This window comes from Marmota flaviventris, chromosome 13 (assembly GCF_047511675.1).
Source record: "Marmota flaviventris isolate mMarFla1 chromosome 13, mMarFla1.hap1, whole genome shotgun sequence".
NCBI lineage: Eukaryota > Metazoa > Chordata > Mammalia > Rodentia > Sciuridae > Marmota > Marmota flaviventris.
This window is the reverse complement of record NC_092510.1, coordinates 657021-673503: the sequence shown is the minus strand read 5'-3', so window position 1 is coordinate 673503 and position 16483 is coordinate 657021. Positions and strand designations below refer to the sequence as shown.

Genomic DNA, 16483 nt, shown 5'->3' with positions numbered 1-16483 from the left:
CTTTCCTGTTCCTCTTCTGATCACCAAAGATAGAAGCAGGTTCTATCTCCCTTTCCATGACACAGGTAAGCCCTCTTCCAGTCCCACCCAGGCTGCATGGGAGGTGTCATGAACACCAGAGGGAGTTGGAAGTCTTCCATGAATGCCTTCATTGACTCCAATAATAACCTCTTCTTTTTGTGCCTCAATTTCCACATGGGTCAAAGGAGCTGGATAAGATGATCTTCAAAGCCCTATCAACTCTGCACATAATAGTGTTTGTTCCTAAGATTCCCTGGATTTTTTTCTTGACATAGATTATTTTCAAGAAGCAATTTTCCCTTCTTCTCCCAGAAAAATCTTAGCCATATGTTTCTGATCTTTTCCACACCACCTTCTCTGGACTTGTCTCACTGAATCTTTGCTTTTTTTACTCAAGTCCCTGGTGGCCAGAGCTAGTAAGGTCTTGTCTGCCTGCTCCCCAGGACCCACTTATCTTATATTCCCATGGAACACCTTCCCTGGTGAGGGAAAGACAATGGTGCCCCCTCTCTTTGAGCATTGGCTCAGTCCTGGGCCCCAGGCTGGGCTCTTTCATTTGGGTTTGTTAATTCATTAAATTTTGAAAGTATCTCAGAGCCACAGAGAAGTCAGTTCAAATGAGGAAACTGAGGCTCAGAAACCATGGCTTGTGCAATCTTTGAGATTAAGAAAAGGTGAAGCTGGGAATCCAACTGCATCTGTTTGGCCCTAAAGCCAGATTTTATCTTTTGCATCATGTAACCACCTGGCTTCTTCCTGGAGGAAATTCCTGTCTCAGGGACAGGGTGGCCAAATAGCAGAGAAGGCAGAGCACAGAGTGTTGCTCTGAAGAAACAAATACATCTCAGGTCAACAGGAAAGGGAAAAGGACACACTCAAGTCTCAGAAACTGGCAATAATCCACTTGAAGCCAAGGATCCTGGCATGGGACATCACACCCAGTCTGCTCCCCACCAAGCTTTGTCAATCTGACTCTTTAGGAGGACTTTGTACCAAATTCTACAAGAGCCCAAATGGCAGAGTGCAATGTGCCATCATTTCCATCACAGAGGAGCTGTGGGAATTTGGATAAGTTCCTCCCATGCTCAGAAACCTTGATTTATTTTCATGAGTAATGAGTGTGAGACTCTGCACCTATCTCAACAGATTATGGTGGGCAGCAAAACTGAACAGACTTCTCTGATTCAGATGTAAAAACATACATATTATTGTCTTTCACTCATGGCACCCACACATCTCAAGCATCACCTGTAGCAATACCTGACAGACATTTTTGAATCTCTACCTGTCACCAATGTTGAACAGTCCTTTAAAGATTCATGAGTATTTCCATACTTTCTAGTCTGTAATTCTCCCCACAGACCTCTCAGTAGGCAGAGCTGCTCCTGTCCTTGGCTGTAGTTCACAGATTTAGAAACTAAGGCCCATCATTTATGGTTCCCAGCTTGTTGAAGGGTTGACTTGGAGTTGGAGCCCTCTGTCAACATTTCTCCATCTTCTTGTCATTTGGAGAGAGCAGGCTAGTAATGACAACTCTACAGCCATCTGTGGTCCAGATGTGCCCAAGAACCTCCTCAACCCCGTGTCCCTCCACACCGGCCACATGCCTGAGTTCAAAGCCAGCCTCAGGACTGAGCATGGAGGCTAGCACACAGGTAAGCCCTCCTGAGGCCACCAACATCCTGAGGGCTTCTGGTCTTCTTTCCTGTTTTTTTGTTCTTTTTTGGTGTGTGTACTGGGGACTGAACCCAGGGATGCTTCACCCCTAAGCCCCACCCCCAGCCCTATTTTTTATTTTATTTAGAGACAGGGTTTCACTGAATTGTTCAGGGCCTCATTAAGTTTCTGAGGCTGGCCTCCAAATTTTGAACCTCCTTCCTCAGCCTCCTGAGCTGCTGGGATGACAGAATGTGCCACCATACCCAGCTCTGAGGATGCATGGATACCTGCAAATGTACCATGACCCCAACTTGAGTGGGACTCACCCCCAGAGCAGTAGCCTATATAGGCATCTTCCTCCACAGCACACTCACCAGTTTCCCTTCAGTTTCACCAGCTGGGCACAGTCCCTGGGGACATCACTGCTGGGAAACTGGCTGCAGAATTGGATGATTTGGAATTTGTTCCTCATGGTCATAGGATGCTGGCTTATTTTTGTGTCTTCAATGACATTTTGAAACCAAGGTGGTTCAGAGTTCTTTACAAACATCCAGTCATGAATTCAACTTTATTAAGGCCAATTAATCCTGGATTCATTATAAATTTGCCCAGAGGAAGTTATTATACTTTCCCCTTTGATTGGAATTTGGGCTTTAAAGATGCTTTCAGGAGTGAAATGGAAATTTCTCTTTTCTCAGAGGGGACCTACCTTGCCAGCAATTGCCATTAACCCTGTGTGTTCCTCAGTGTGTCATACACCAACCTCAGAGCAGACTGTCAGGCCTCCAGCTGAGCTCCCTGTCACATCCAGAACTGAACAGATCTGCTAATGCCACACTGAATCAAAGGTGGAGGAAGTCTGACACAGTGGCAGAATCTCATCCCAGCAGGGCACAGTGGTGCTCGTCTGTCATCCAGGTGGCTCAGGAGGTGGAGGCAGGAGGATGGGCAAGCAAGTTGGAGGCCAGCCTCCACACCTTAGTAAGACAGTGACTCAAAATAAAAACACCAAAGAGAGCGAGGGATACAGCACAATAGTAGAGCATCCCTGGGTTCCCTCCCTAGGACCGCAATCAATGAGATAACCTGCCGCTGAATTTGGTTTACTAATACCAGATTTTTGTTTGAAATTTGGTGTCTATGTTCATGGGGATATTGACCTGGGTTTTTGTTTTGTTTTGTTTTTCTTTGTAGAATCTTTACCTGATACTGTTACCAAAATGATGCTGGCTTCATGGGAGCATATTAGAAAACATTTCTTCCTATTTATTTATTTGGTAAGAGTTTGAGATGCATTTGGTTTCATTCTTGGTTTTGGCACCGGGGTTTGAACCCAGGGGCTCTTAACCATGGAGCTCCATCCCAAGCCTTTTTTTAAATATTTTATTAAGAGACATGGCCTCAGTGCCTGTGGTCTGCTGGCAGAGGCAGGGCAGGTGTGACTCCCAGGCCACGGAGTTCATCCTGGAGGCCGAGGAGAACATGCTCTGCTCAAGGGCAACGGGCACAAGAAGAAGGAGTTCATCTAGGACGGGACATTGCATGACCTGTACATGGCCCACGCCAAGGCCCTGGGAACCAGTGGTCAGGGCTGTGCTGTCCTCCTGGAGGCCCTCTGGGAGGCTCAGCAATGAGCGACATGAGCTTTGGCATCTTTGTCCCAATGTCCAGATGCTGTCACAGCTGATCTCTGGGAGTTGTCTGCCCCTGGCCACCTGCCAACCTGCTGGGGGATGCTCTCCACCCCAGGCTGGGGGTTCCTGGTGGGAGCCTTCAGAGGGCCCAGACAGCCTCACGGAGGCTCCAGTCTCTGCAGAGCCCGAGCCCCGAGTCCTCCAGCTCCCAGCTGGTGCTGCTCTGGGCCCCGCTGAACAGAGAGTCAGGTTTGCTCTTCATCCTGAAGGGGGCCTCCTCCTCCTCCCCTCCAGGAACGGGCTTTCTGCTGGGAATCTGGTTTTGCTTTTTGTCCCTGGGAGCTTTGACCGGGAGAGGCTAGAGACTCTTGGGATTGGAGTTTCTTCCTGGAGTTTTTTTTTTTTTTTTTGTACTGAAGCTTAAACCCCAGGGGTGCTTACCCATGGAGCCCCGTCTGCAGCACTTTTTATATTTTATTTAGAGACAGGGTCTTGCTGAGTTGCTCAGGACCTCACTAAGTCTCTGAGGCTGACCTCCAACTTGTGATCCTCCTGTCTCAGCCTCCCAATTGTCAAGATTTTTAAAGACACGAGCCACCATGCACGACTCTGCTTGATTCTTACAGGACAGGGGAAACCTCGACGGAATCCCTCTGAGTTCAGGAGCCCCTCATTTTTCCCAGGGGATCTGGAGTTGAGTGACATCAGGGATCCGCAGGAGGCAGGAGGATGGGCTTTGGTAGCTGCCTTAGAAAGTCCTCCCTCCTACAGGGGGGACAAGATGTCCTGTCCATGATGGGCCAGTTGATGAAGCCAAAGAAGACAGAGATCACAGGGAGGATGCGTGGCAAACCCTGAGCCCAGAGCCGAGTTGAGGCCCTGCCTCTGACATGCTCCTGGCTCTGAGAGCCCCCCACTATGTGGCTCTGAGCACCCCCCACTATGTGGCTCTGAGCACCCCCCACTATGTGGCTCTGAGTCTTCACTCCCTTAGAAGCTGTGGCCACACTGTGTGCTCTGGCCCCACTGAGGTCAGCATCTGCTTTCTTTGAGGTCACGGAATGGTGCCCACTTTGACACCAGGCAGTGAGTCTCCCTTGCTCCTTTGTGGACTTATTTGTTTTTTATGCTGGTGATTGAACTTGGGGGCCCTCGACCACTGAGCCCCGTCCCAGCACTTGTATTTTTTATTTAGAGATAGGGCCTGGCTGAGTTGCTTAGGCCCTTGCTAGGCTGCTGAGGCTGGCCTCCAACTTCTGATCCTCCTGCCTCAGCCTCCCGGGCTGCTGGGATGACAGGCATGTGCCATCGTGCCCAGCTCTTCCCCAATTTTATGTCCTTCTTGGGCCCATTACCACTTTACTCCCTGAAAATGTAAGTTCAACATGAATCCACTGTTGCCTTGAGGCCTAGCAGCAGCCTAAGCTTCCTCCATAAGTGGCCAAGAGCAGATCTGTCTCTGAACTGGGTTCTGACAGCCCTGCGTCATGGCTCTGGGTGAGGACAGACCTCACATCCCTGTTCTTTGGGAACAGCTCCATGACAGGGGGTGCTAGTTTGGAAGGTGAGGGCTGGACCTGAGGCAGGTCTGCTGTTCTGCAGGGGCTGGTGGTTCTGGGGGCTGAGGCTGAGCTGGCTCTGACCCTCCTTGCTCAGGTTTCCTGGGAAGAGGATTCTAACTGCACTTGATGGAAAGTTAATTAACCTGAGCATTGTCATGCAAGGCCACCAAAAGGGCTCCTTGACTGAGTGCAGCAGAGGAGAATTTGCATATGAAAACACATCTCTCTGGGGCTCCCAAGTGGGGTATCTTGGCATCATGCTCAGGGCTCTGTGGGGTGGCTCCTGGACACTGCACCCCACAGCTCCACAGAAGGCTTTTTGTGGCATTTTGGGGTGATGATGCCTGTTTTCTTTTTTTTTTTAGATGGGGGCACAGGGATTCAACTCAGGGGTTCTTGTACCCTGAGCCCCGTCCACAGCTCTATTCTGTATTTTATTCAGAGACAGGGTCTCAACTGAGTTGCTCAGGGCCTTACTAAGTTGCTGAGGCTGGCCTCCAATTTGTGATCTTCCTGCCTCAACCTCCCAGGCTGCTGGGGTTATATGCATGTGCCACCACACCTGGCATGATTTTTGTTTTCAAATGATGACACCAAACTTGGAATGGGTCCAGTACCCAGCCTGGGGTCAACGAGCCAGTAGGAGAATCAGGCTGCAGGGTTGGGTCTGGAGGGAATTGAGGCGGCGAGAAGAGAGCAGGTGACATTTCCCTGCGCTGGCTGGGACCCTGTCCGAGGTGGGATCAACAAGATGGTAAACAAGTACATCAACCAGGGCATGGCTGAGATGGTCCCCAGCATGCTATTCATGGAGGAGGAGCACATGCTGGACTTCAAGGGCTTCACCTCCCTGCACCGAGCTCTGGAATCTTCCATCCCCCCCATCATGATTTTTGCCTCCAACTGAGGCCACTGTGTAATCAGGTAAGTGCTGCCAGATGTCTCTGCTCCCCTGGTCTGACCCCACCCATGATGTCACAAGTCAGGATGGGACAAAGGGAGCACATGTTGCCCCTGGGAGGAGACAGCAGGGGGACTAAAGGCCACAGCTGCCTTATCCCTGATGGGGAGGATCTCCGTGGGCCTCTGAGGCTGGACATTCCTGTGGGGAGCAAAGGCCTGAGGAGTTGGGGCCACTCTGGTTACCTGAGTGTCAGCTCCCTCACAATGGCTCCCAGAGGCCAGCAGAGCCCGGTTCATCTTTAATGAGGACACTGATTGACATTGCACCTTGTCCCTTGTCATAGGTGGGAACACAGATTTGTCTCTGAATTTGTTCTCCTTAGCTCCCCATGACAGCAGCGTGCATCCTGCCACATCACCTACATGGGGTGTGACTTTCATTCCTGTGGCTGGCCCTGCTGTGGGGTGTCCCTGGTTGTGTTCCTATGTGGACATGAGAAAGTGATGTCCATTCATTCCCCTGTCTCTCTCAGTCCCTCCCCTTCCTTCCCTTTGTCTTATCCAATGAAATTCTCTTCTATTTTCCTCTATTGTGAGTCAGCATCTGCATGTCAGAGAGGACACTCAGCCTTTGGTTTTAGGAATTGGCTTACTTACTCAGCACATTCCTCTCCAGCTCCATCCATTGACCTTCAAATGCCATCATTTCATTCTTCTTTATGGCTGAGTAATATTCCACTGTGTATAGGGACCACAGTTTTTTTATCCATCCATCTGCTGAGGGGCACCTAAGCTGGTTCTGTAGCTTGGCTACTGTGAGTTGAGCTGCTTTAAACACTGAGGAGAATGCAGGTCTCTCCAGAAACAAAACCAGTAAGGACAGTGAGACCTTCCTGGAGACACAGTGGGGCCTCTGGCCCCTGCCTGACCTCAGCTTGCCTTTGAGTATAGCTGCTCCAGGCCGTGGGGACAGGGGGTTTGGTGCAGAATGGCTTGGACACATCTTTAGCACAGTGGCTCCACATGGATACATGCTCCCCCCCATTCTGGGGAGCCCTGCTCACAGCCCCCCCCCCCCCAGTGTCCCTGGCCTGGCCAGCAGGTGTCTTCAGAGGATGCTGCTCTGTCCACCCTGAGCCCCAGAGAAAGCTCCACAGGAAGGTGGCTCTGACCCGAGAACCTGCCTGTGGGGATGGAGCCACGTGGTCTCAAGAATAGGACTCTAGTGCTTAGTCCTGGGGCCGTTGTCCAGCAGCACTGAAGGATGTGGCCGCTGCCCCCTGAGCCCAGGAGCAGGGGCTGTGACCTGGTGTCCAGGGAGTGTGCAGCCCAGAGGCAGGCTGGGCAGTGACCAGGGCTGGACTGGGACAGGAGCTGGGGCTCCTGGCAAGTTGGGGTTGGGGCGGGGGCTGAGGAGTATCTGGGACATGGGCACACTGTGGGCGACTCCTGACCTGCTGCCCTCAGGCCGCTCCCAAGGGGACCTTCCAGCTCCCTGCCCCGCAGACCCACATCTGACCCCGGGGCTCATGAGGGACAGGGGGAGAAGGGACAGTGTTGGCTGAGGGCTTCTTCTCATGGCTTCCCACATGGGCCCTGGGGGGCACTGGGACGTCTTGATGTGCTGAGAGCCTGTGGGGCTGTCCTGACTCAGGGACCTGCCCAGGCCAAAGCCAGCAAGTGTCCACCCCAGCACCACCTGGATTCAAGGCCCATCCCCCACCCAATGCATTTAGATACAGAGTCTTGCTGAGCTGCTTATTTAGCACCTTGCTTTTGCTGAGGCTGGCCTCCAGGTACGATCCTCCTGCCTCAGCCTGCCAAGCTGCTGAGATGACAGGCTTGGGCCACTGCAGCATCCAGTCTTTTTAAAAACTCTTAGGTCATGAGTCTGGATGACAGCCTTGGCCTCCTCGTTTCCTTCTGTGTGGGGCTAAGGAGGGAGCCCAGAAGCACCATGCCAGGCCAGCTCCAGGCCATAGGCATCAGGCCGTAGGCAGTGGTGTGGCCTAGTCCCAGTGGGAGCCTGTGGCCCAGTCCCAGGTGGGGCTTTGAACAGCCCTCTGGAGATGCAGCTCCTAGACCCTGGCAAACTCCAGTAGCACTTAGTGTGGCCACAAAATCACAAAACTGCCACCACAGTTTGTTTTAGAATGCTGCCACCCCCATCCCCGTCAGCCATCCACAGTCCCTCTGTTGCTGCGCCCTGTCCATCACCAGACCTCAGGCAGCAGGAGGCTGCTTTCTGTCCCTTAGCCTTCTGTGGCTGTGTGTGGGGTGTGACTGACAGGCTTCACCCCTGTCCTCCATGCCCTTGAATCCCCCGTGGCTAAGGAGCGCCCACTGCATGGGGCCTTCACCAGCTCAGGGATCTGGGCACTCATCAGCCCAAGCCCGTTGGGGGGGTTTGGCTGTGGGACTGACACTGCCGCAGACTTGTGGGGACCGCAGTTTCTTTCTTTTGGATCTGTGTGGAGGGGTGGAGCTGCTGTGTCACACGGCACCTCTGACCTTCCAAGGAACTGCCAGTAGGATAGCTTTATTGCCACACTCCTACCAGGAATGTCTGAGGGTCTTGGTTTTTCCACGTACCACTTGACATCTGTTACTGTCCACTGTATATGTCCTGGTGGGTGTGCGGTGGCCTCTAACTTGATTTGCATTTGCCAAGGGCCAGCGAGTCTGTATATTTTGTGTTTTACTGGCTATTTTTATATCTTTGTAGAAATATATCTTTGTATCCTTGGCCCTTTTTTATTATGTTATCTTTTTATTATTGAATTGTAAGTGCTCTTTACATAGTGTGGATACTAGACCATTTCCACGTGTTTGATTCATGAGTATTTTTTATTCTTTGAGTAGTCTTTTCAGTGTTGAACAGAGTCTTTGACATAAACGAGTTTTGAATTTTGATCTAAAGCTCCAGTTGATTGTGCTGGAGGTGTATGTGGCTCAGTGGTAGAGTGCTTGCCCAGCATGCCTAAGGCCCTGGGTTCCACATCCAGCATCACAAACACATACACAGTTTATCTGCTCTTTCTTTTGCGTTTTTGGCCTCATATTTAAGATATCATTGTCCAGCCAGGAACAATGGCGCACACCTGTAATTCCAGAGGCTGAGGAGGCTGAGGAGGCTGAGGCAGGAGGATCATGAGTTGGAGGCCAACCTCAGCAAGGCCCTTAGCAACCCAGTGAGATCCTGTCTCTAAACAAAAATTAAAAAGGGCTGGATCTGTGGCTCTGTAGTGGAGTCTCCCAGCATCAAACAAAATCAACAAAGTAGGGGTTCTTTGGGGTCACCTGAGGATCAGTTTATTACCTGTCCCTGACTCTGCTTTCCTTGGGTCACCCCCTAGCTCTCTGTGGCTGTCAGTGCCCCCTTCCCAGTTCCCAGTGTCCAGTGTCTTGTCTCAGACAAGCGTAGGTGACGGGACTCCTCTTGGCCTTCACAGGGGCACCGAGGATGTCCCCTCTCTCCACCGGATCCCCCTGGACCTGCTGGACCATGGGATGACCCTCTACACTATGCTCTGCTCCCCCGCAGGAGATGAAGCAGGTGCGCCCCTGCCGCTGTCCCCCCCCCCCCCGCCTTCACTTTGGGCCCCTCACCACCCTGGGCATCTCCTCTTACCCAGAGGCTCTGTCCCCTCGTCTGCAGGGTGGGTTGGTTACAGGGACATTGTCCAGTGTCCCAGAGCCTCCATTCACCTGGGTCTTGCCTGTTCTCACCTTTAACCCCCTTTGGTCAAGTTTGAGGGAGAGAATAAAAAACAGGGACGTGACAACAACCAGGGACTGAACCAGGGCCTTCGACTCGGAGCCCATCCCCAGCCCTGTTCTGCTTTGATTCAGAGACAGGGTCTCACTGAGCTACTCAGGGCCTCACTTTTGCTGAGACTGGCTTTGAATTCGTGATCCTCCTGCCCCAGCCTCCCAAGTGCCTGTTCTCTGAGCCCAGATGAAGGGCTTTGCTGGGGCACCTTGCAGCAGTGGTGGCCTGCATAGAGGGTCACTTCCTGGGGTGCTTGCTGGCCTGGTCACCTGGACCCAATCCTGATGGTCTTGCAGGGCCTATTCTGTTTGCAGGCCCCAGCATGCCCCGCATCCCTGGATCCCTGGCTCTGACCCTCTGGACAGCCGGTGGGTGGGCTTGGACATAGATGTCCCAGCACCTCTTGCGATAGCTGCAGGGAGGACTGGGTGTCCCTAATCCCTGCATCTCCAACCCTGTAGTGTTTTGATGGCTTTAATTGAAGCCAGGGATCCTTGAGAGTTTGTTCACGAAGCTGCCAGAGTGAACAATCCCCATGGTGGATGAGGCGCCAGGCCCAGGTGATCTTGGCCACACCACACGCCACCTCATCGCCCCGGCCCTTATCACCCAGCACCCAAGGGACCAGTGACAGGTGTCACCATGACAGATGACACGGCCCTTCTGATGCTGTGTAGGCTGCCAGATTCTGGGGACACCTTCTGATTTATTGGACTGTCATGTTCACCTCACAAATAAAAATGGCTCCTCTCGGTCCCAGGCTGTGGAAAGAGGCTGGAGCCTCAGGGACCAGTGTTCTGGGACAGAGGGGGACATTAGGTACTCTTTAGTCAGTGAGCAGGACACTGGCCGTGCAGCTGGTCCGGGTCCCCTGGAGGGTGCAGCCAACCTCCTGCTCCCCAGTCCAGCAGTACGAGATGCTGTACAGTGTCATTTTAAAGCACTGTATAAAGGAGACATTTGGGCCCTGTCACTTCTTTTTGTACCAGGCATTGAACCCAGGGTCACTTCACAGCTGAGCCCCCTCCCTAGCTGTTTTTCTATTTTATTTAGAGACCGCATCTCACTGAGTTGCTCAGGGCCTTGCTAAGTTGCAGAGGCTGGCCTCCACCTTGCGATCCTCCTGCCTCAGCTTCCTGAGCTGAGATTACAAGTGTGCGCCACTGTGCCTGGGGTCCGGTCACTGTGGATCATGTTTTTTCTCCTCTGAAGGATCATTAATATCTAAGCCCAGATGGAGGGAATCCACATCAGTAAGGAGGCACTCAACCACGTGGGGAAGATCGGCACCAAGACCACTCTGAGGTGAGGCAGTGGCCTCCTGGCCCCAGGTGGAGGCTGACCAGGGCTCAGGCTGTCTCTGGGCTTCCAGGTGTGACAAGTCCCAGGACACAGTGGCTTAGACTGCTGAGCGTCTGAGGTGGCTTGTGAAAGTTCGATTAACGAGAGAGGTCCCCCTTGTCCTGCAGCTGACACTCCCTCTGCAGGAAGTCACTAACTCTGCAACCGTCTTCTGGGACAGGAGATGGACAGAGCCAGAGCCTGGGCTCTGTTGGGGCCTTGCCAGCCTAGCCCCTCCCCTGGCCCCTGGCTCCTGTCCAGATGCACGAGGACAATGGGCTCTCCAGACCAGGAATTGTGTCCCCGACAGTCTGTGAGGCCCTGGGACCCATTTCCTCGTCCCCCATGAGTCCCTGGGGTTCAGCTGAGCCTACAGCTGAAGCCGCCTTGGCTGGGTGGTGGCTTCAGTGACTTTTAACCTTTCTGAGCTGGAGACACATGGGGCCTTGATTTTGTTGATTTATTGTGACATGGGGCTGAGAAACAAATCCAGGGCCTTACAAGTGCTAGGCAGGCGCCCTACCACTGAATTCCATCCCCAGCCCTCTTTTGCATTTTATTTAGAGATAAGATCTTGCTGAGTTGCTCAGGACCTCGCTAAGTTGCTGAGGCTGGCCTCCAACTTTCCATCCTCCTGCCTCAGACTCCAGAGCCCTTGAGAAGCCACTGTGCCCGGCTTGAGGAATTTCTAGACTAGGGTGAAGATGTGAGGACCAGAACTTATGTCACACTGGTGGCCTCCATGATGGGGCTGTGACTGTGATGTTCCCAGTCATGGAAGCTCTGTCCTTTGCTGGCTCCACAACAACCAGACAGAGCCTGGAGGGGGCCCAGCTGGCAGAGTCCTGCCATCCGTGGACCTGGGGGGACCTCTGGGTCTGGCTGGACTCCTGGCCCAGCTGTCCACTGCAGGTCCCTTGGTGCAGCTGCTGACTCCAGCCAACCTACTGGCCAAGATAATCAGGAAGGACAGCATCAAGCAAGAGCCCGTGGAGGAGACCAGCGAGCTGTTCACGATGCCAAATCCTCGGCCAAGATCCTGGATGACCAGCGGGACAAGTCCATGAAGGGACCCTGGTGGCACTCCATGGAGACTGCGTCCCCACGAAGGCAGCATGCCTGGCCTGGACCGGGCCTCCCCTCTCCCATGAGCTCTGAAGTGTGGTTAGTTCTGTCTGAAGAGATTTTTTGTTTTGTTTTAAATTCTAACTTTTGGGATTGCTTTCGTCGAATCCTCCCTCCCCTGAGGTGTTTTCAAATAAAATCTTAAATGTTATTTGGACGACACCACCACTACCCCTCCCCTCCCTCCTCCCCCTCCACTCCCCCTCCCCCTCCTTCTCCCTCCCTCCCTCCCTCCCTCTCTCTCCCTCTTTAAAACTTTTTTTTGGGGGGCAAGGAATAACTGGGATTAAACCCAAGGATATTTTTATTCAGAGACAGGGTCTCACTGAGTTGCTCAGTACCTTGCTGAGTTGCAGAGGCTCACCTCCAAATTGCGATCCTCCTGCCTCAGCCTCCCAAGCCACTGGGATGACAGGTGTGTGGGACCATACCCAGTTGGCCATATCTTAATTATCTACTATTGTGTGTGTGTGTGTGTATATATATATATATATCTCAACATGGCTCGAGGCCAAAGGTGTGGGTTCTGGGCACTGTCCCCAGGAAGGTTGCCTCTGTGTCCCCCACTGTGCGCTTTTGGGATTTCTCTCAGGTCAGGCCCTGGGACAAGCTCACTTGTCGCAGGGTACAGTGGGGGCCAGGGTGAATCCTGAGCTTCACCTCCACCTCTGCCCACAATCTCCTTGTCCACTCCGTCCCATGTCCCCACACCCTGGCAGCTGAGGTCCTGCCCATGTGGGGGATGCCTCTGTGTGCTCATGCACACTGTACTCGGCCTATTGAGAAGGAACCTTCTGGAATGGCCAGCTGTAGGGGCTGCCCCCTCCCACTCACTCATTGGTTCTCTAACCCTGAGATGGTCAGTGATGGGGATACGCTGATGGGACCAGGAGCTAACAGAAGGCTCTCAATGGCCCAGCTGGACCAGTCTGAGCAACCAGAGAGAGTCATTTTGGGTTGTCACCCAGTGCACAGTGATACGAGTCATGCTGACATCAGAGGAACTTGGTCAACACAGGGGGCTGGGCTAGGCCACCTGCAGGTTCCAAGTCAATGAGGTAAATGTGCAGCCCAGGACACAGAGCCCATGACACTTCCCTCCACCGGTGGACAGAAAAGGAGGGACCATGTGGGTCTGAAGCATCCCCTCAACCCAGCCAGGAGGTGGCTGTCAATGTCAACTGGACACTTCCACAGCAAGCACCTTGGCAGACACAAGGGTACAGTGAACTCCCCACACCCAGGGTCCCGGTCACGCCATGAGCTCAGCTGAGGGACACAATCAGAGCAACCTACCAGTCCTCCCCCAAACTGTTGAGATCACCAAGGACAAGGGCCATTGAAGAAAAGGTCACAGCCTAGAGAAGCCTATAGAGATGGGACAATAAGGCCCCTGGCTGGGATTTTAGGACAGAAAAAGGGGCATCAGGTAAAACGGAAGGCAGTGGGTGCAGGTGGTGACTGGGTACCCACTACAAAAGATGATGGGTGACACACAGGAATGCACTGCCACTGTCACACTGCTCTGCAAATCTAAAACTGTTCTAAAATTTTAAGTACCCCCCCTTTGTGGCACTGGGCATCGAACCCAGGGCCTCACAAGGTCATCAAAAGTTCCAAGAAGGTGTGTGCAGTGGGGCTGGACTGTCATCCCAGCAGCTCTGGAGGCTGAGGCAGGAGGATTGCAATTGGAGACCAGCCTCAACAATTTAGCCAGGCCCTAAGCAACTCAGTGAGACCTGTCTCTAAATATAATATAAAATAGGGCTGGGGATAGTGCTCAAGGTTGAGTGACCCTGGGTTCAATCCCTGATACCCCCCCAAAAAGATGGAAGCCGACTGGCCATGAGAGCCCAGAGTGCCCTGGGCTACACCCGCTCCCTTGGTGTGTGGAACTGGCCTCACTTGAGTCCTGGGTATTTGGAGGTTGCTGCGTGTCTTCAGATCTGACCTCTAAGAACAGGTTTTGCCGAGGCCCCTCCTCTGACCCAGGCCCCAACCTTTCCCAGAAAGAGACCAGAGGCCGCAGTGACAGCAGGCCCCAGCTGTGGGTTGGGACAGAGGTGCCCTCATGACCAGAGGGGTGTGTAGTCTTCTTGTTCCTTCTCCTCAGGGCAGGTTGGGTGGCCTGGATCTCCTCTGACTCCCCGGCCGCCAGGCCTGATGGTCACATTCATCTCCCAGAGGCAGTTTTTCTAAGCGACCCCTCGCCCACCGTGTGTGTGGGGGGAAGTCTCCCTCCATTATGAGCAGGACACAGCCGCAGGAGGGGGAGCAGGGGATTTGTCACATCTTATTGCGCTGACCGCCACCTAGCGGCCATGACAGCACCTCCATTTTTTGCGCTATTTCAGCTCTAGCCTGAAAAATGGTTGTGATGTTTAGGTGAAGGGGGGGCTGCTCCCCTGAAGTGTTTGAATTGGTCACACCTGGGCCCAGGCTCTGGGGTGCCTCCCAGTGCAGGATTGGGTGGCCCATCAATCCAAGCTTCCTGCCGGCTCCCAGGAGCCCCTGTGGTAGTGAGAACCCAGGACAGGAAGGGCTTTTTTCTTGACACCACGGACTGAACCCAAAGTCCCTTACCCACTGACCCCTGTCTCCAACCCTTTATATATATTTTTTTAGAGCCAGGGTCTCACTGAGTTGCTCAGGACCTCTCTAAGTTGCTGAGGCTGGCCTGCAACTTTCAATCCTTTCCCCTCAACCTCCCAAAATGCTGGGATGACAGGTATTTGCCACCCAGCCGGGCTCCTTTCTGTCGTTGAGCCTCAGTTTCCCTATCTGTAAGATGGACCTCCGTCTCCTATCACTGGAGGTGTGTGACCATAACCCATGGACCTGGAAGGTTATGTGTGATCAGCCACTCAAGCAGCCTGGATTGAGAGGAGCCCCCAATCCTGGTCCCTCCAGGAAGAGGACTTGGCAGTCTGTCAACAAGGAGACCCCCCTACCGGTACCACCCTCCCCTCCCAGAAGCTGGGCTTAGAAGAAAGATCTCTATTTCGGGGATAAGAACCCAAGGCCTGCAGAGGGCCTCAGAGCCAAGAGGAGAGGATAGGATCAGGAGAAGTCACCAGCTCCTCCCAGTATCCCCACTGGGAGAAAGACCCTGCCTGCTGCCCCGGGGCTGCTCTGAGGGGAGGGAGCAGTGACCTCCCTCGGTCCCAGGCCTCGGGGAAGCAGAGCCAGGATGGAGGGCATTGGCCACCCCTCTCCCCGCTCACCCATCGGTCAGCATCGTGCCTTGTCCCCTCCCAGGGCAATTCACCAAACTGCCACCTCCCACTTGGAGGACAGCGGGGACAGCCAGGTGCAGGGGGCCTCTGTCACCCTCATCACGCGGTAGGCGGTGATCAATAGGCGGGGCGATAAGATGAGCTAATGGACGCCCAAAGATTGTCCGCTCTGTCACCTGCATTCACCGTCACCATCATGCCGCCTGCTTGCAGGTCTGTGCTGTCAGCCTCATGTGATTAATGGGGACACCAGCGGCCTTGGGGAGGGATGTCGCTGGATTCCGTGCGGAACACAGGGGATGCAGGGCGGATTTGGGCCTGGGGAAGCGCAGGGGGACCCCTAGGGCTCAGCTCCCGCATCAGGCTCACCCAAGGACCAGAGGGACTTCAGCAGGGGTAAGGGCGGGAGCACAATGACAACCAGGCAGGCTTCGTGACCCCACCCCTGCCTGCAACAGACTCAGCCTCTAAGGCCACCATCATTGTCCCTTGCGGACCCCTTTCAGACTGTCCCAGTCATTGGAGAACACCAGGTCCTAGACGGGCGCCTGTCATCACAGGCTGGAGGCTGTGGCTGGAGGACGGCAAATTTGAGGCCAGCCTCGGAACTTAGCAAACCCTGTCTTAAAAGTCCAAAAGGGCTGGGACGTGGAGCAGTGGCCAGCGCCCCTGGGTTCAGTTCGGTCCCAACCACAGGGGCGAATCCCACACCCACGGCACCCGCACTTGACAGACTAGGGGCAGCTCTGGCCACTGGCGTGCACTCTTCACCTTAAGAGGGAACTTGTCGCACTCAGGACGCCGTGGCAGTGGCAACAAGCTGCCAGGGTCCCCGGACTCCCGCATATCCCACCCGACTCTGACGCATTCCTCCAGGCGACCGGGTGATCCCTGAGGTGACCTGTCCCCTGGGCGGCGTCCCTGCAAACCAGCGGCTTGAGCCTTTGAGCCTGAGACCCATCATAAGGCGTTCCCTGTCATCCCATCAACCTCTGCGCTGTCCATGCCACTTCCAGTGTCCTGCATTTTGGAACTGCACACGCAATTCCTTGGTCCCCGAAGACTTCAGGATACATGCTGTCACCCAGTGTTCAGCACTTTCTTTTTAATTTGTAGGGACTGGAGATTTAGCCAGGGGTGGTCAATCACAGAGCCACATCCCAGCCCTATTTTTTGAGACAGGGTTTTGCTAAGTTGCTGAAGCTGGCCTTGAACTTGCAATCCTCCTTC

At 53.7% G+C, this 16483-nt stretch overlaps 1 pseudogene; it reads left to right on the top strand.

The window, feature by feature from the left end:
- The first annotated feature begins 3075 nt into the window (after positions 1 to 3075).
- LOC139701577 (ruvB-like 1) lies at positions 3076 to 15363 on the top strand (annotated as a pseudogene).
- Positions 15364 to 16483: the final 1120 nt, after the last annotated feature.